Consider the following 3,096-nt stretch of genomic DNA (forward strand, 5'->3'; position numbering starts at 1 on the left):
AGGATGTCTCCCAGTTAGGCTACTCAGGGGTCAGGGACCCACTTGAGCAGGCAGTCTGTCCCTTCTCAGATCTCAACCTCCGTGTTGGGAGATCCACTGCTCTCTTCAAAGCTGTCAGACAGAGTCGTTTGCGTCTGCAGTGGTTTCTGCTGCTTTTTGGTTGTTGTTGTTGTTGTTGTTGTGTAGCTGTGCCCTGTCCCCAGAGGTGGAGTCTACAGAGACAGGCAGGTTTCCTTGAGCTGCTGTGAGCTCCACCCAGTTCGAGCTTCCCAGCAGCTTTGTTTACCTACTTAAGCCTCAGCAATGGTGGGCGCCCCTCCCCCAGCCTCGCTGCTGCCTTGCCGGTAGATCACAGACTGCTGTGCTAGCAATGAGGGAGGCTCCGTGGGCGTGGCACCCTCCCGGCCAGGTGTGGGATATGATCTCCTGGTGTGCCTGTTTGCTTAAAGCGCAGTATTGGGGTGGGAGTTACCCGATTTTCCAGGTGTTGTGTGTCTCAGTTCCCCTGGCTAGGAAAAGGGATTCCCTTCCCCCTTGCGCTTCCCAGGTGAGGCGATGCCTCGCCCTGCTTCAGCTCTCGCTGGTCGGGCTGCAGCAGCTGACCAGCACCGATCGTCCAGCACTCCCCAGTGAGATGAACCCAGTACCTCAGTTGAAAATGCAGAAATCACCGGTCTTCTGTGTCGCGCACGCTGGGAGTTGGAGACTGGAGCTGTACCTATTCGGCCATCTTCTTTCCAGTTTTTCTCTGAGGATATTTCCTTTTTCACCATAGCCCTCTATGGGCTTCCAAATATCACTTTGCGTATTCCACAAGAACACGCTTAGCGAGCGGCTTCTTGAGGGGAAAGCTGCAACTCTGTAAGATGAATTCACAGAACACTAAGCAGTTTCTCAGAAAGCTTCTTTCCAGATTTCAACGGAGAATATTTCCTTTTTCACCATAGCCCGCTATGAGCTTCCAAATATCACTTTGCAAATTCCACAAGAACTGCCTTAGCGAAAGGCTTCTTGAGGGAAAAGCTGTAACTTGTGAGATGATTTCACAGAACACAAAGAAGTTTCTCAGAAAGCTTCTTTCTCTTTGTTATCGGAGGATATTACCTTTGGCCCTATAGTCTTCACAGGGATCCGAAATATCTGTTCTCAGAATCCACAGAAATAAGGCTAGGAAAGAGATCCACGAAATACAGATGTAACTGTGTGAGATGAATTTACAGAACACTAAGCAGTTTCTCAGAAAGCTTCTTTCCAGTTTTTCTCTGAGGATATTTCCTTTTTCACCATAGCCCCCTATGGGCTTCCAAATATCACTTTGCGAATTCCACAAGAACAGGCTTAGTGAGCGGCTTCTTGAGGGGAAAGCTGTAACTCCGTGAGATGAATTCACAGAACACTAAGCAGTTTCTCAGAAAGCTTCTTTCCAGATTTCACCGGAGGATATTTCCTTTTTCACCATAGACCTCTATGGGCTTCCAAATATCACTGTGAAAATGCCACAAGAACTGTCTTAGCGAAAGGCTTCTTGAGGTGAAAGCTGTAACTCTGTGAGATGATTTCACAGAACACAAAGAAGTTTCTCAGAAAGCTTCTTTCTCTTTGTTATCGGAGGATATTACCTTTGGCCCTATAGTCTTCAAAGGGATCCGAAATATCTGTTCTCAGATTCCACAGAAATAAGGCTAGCAAAGAGATCCACGAAATACAAATGTAACTCTGTGAGTGGAAGTCACACATCACAAAGCAGTTTCTCAGAAAGCTTCTTTCCAGTTTTTCTCTGAGGATATTTCCTTTTTCACCATAGCAGTCTATGGCCTTCCGAATATCACTTTGCGAATTCCACAAGAACAGGTTTACGAGAGGCTTCTTGAGGGGAAAGCTGTAACTCTGTGAGATGAGTTAACAGAACACTAAGCAGTTTCTCAGAAAGCTTCTTTCCAGATTTCATCGGAGGATATTGCCTTTTTCACCATAGCCCTCTTTGGGATTCCAAATATCACTTTACAAATTCCACCAGAACTGTCTTAGCGAAAGGCTTCTTGAGGGGAAAGCAGTAACTCTGGGAGATGATTTCACAGAACACAAAGAAGTTTCTCAGAAAGCATCTTTCTCCTTGTTATCGGAGGATATTTCCTTTGGCCCTTGAGTCTTCAAAGGGATCCGAAATATCTGTTCTCAGATTCCACAGAAAAAAGGCTAGCAAAGAGATCCACGAAATAGAGGTGTAACTCTGTGAGTGAAAGTCACTCATCACAAAGCAGTTTCTCAGAAAGCTTCTTTCCAGTTTTACTCTGAGGATATTTCCTTTTTCACCGTAGCGTTCTATGGGCTTCCAAACATCCCTTTGCGAGTTGCACAAGAACAGGCCTAGCGAGCGGCTTCTTGAGGGGAAAACTTTAACTCTGTGAGATGATTTCACAGAACACAAAGAAGTTTCTCAGAAAGATTCTTTCTCTTTGTTATCGGAAGATATTTCCTTTCGCCCTATAGTCTTCAAAGGGATCCGAAATATCTGTTGTCACATTCCACAGAATCAAGGCTAGCAAAGAGATCCACGAAATACAGATGTAACTCTGTGAGTAGAAGTCACACATCACAAAGCAGTTTCTCAGAAAGCTTCTTTCCATTTTTTCTCTGAGGATATTTCCTTTTTCACCATAACAATCTATGGGCTTCCAAATATCAATTTGCGAATTCCAGAAGAACAGGCTTAGCAAGCGGCTTCTTGAGAGGAAAGCTGTAACCCTGTGAGATGAATACAGAGAACACTAAGCAGTTTCTCAGAAAGCTTCTTTCCAGATTTCATCGGAGGATATTTAATTTTCACCATAGCCTTCTGTGGGCTTCCAAATATCACTTTGCCAATTCCACAAGAACTGTCTTAGAGAAAGACTTATTGAGGGGAAAGCTGTAACTCTGTGAGATGATTTCACAGAACACAAAGAAGTTTCTGAGAAAGGTTCTTTCTCATTGTTACCGGAGGATATTTCCTTTGGCCCTATAGTCTACGAATGGATCCGAAATATCTGTTCTCAGATTCCACAGAAATAAGGCTAGCAAAGAAATCCACGATATAGAGATGTAACTCTGTGAGAT

The sequence above is a fragment of the Theropithecus gelada genome, chromosome 19, assembly GCF_003255815.1.
Source record: "Theropithecus gelada isolate Dixy chromosome 19, Tgel_1.0, whole genome shotgun sequence".
Lineage (NCBI taxonomy): Eukaryota > Metazoa > Chordata > Mammalia > Primates > Cercopithecidae > Theropithecus > Theropithecus gelada.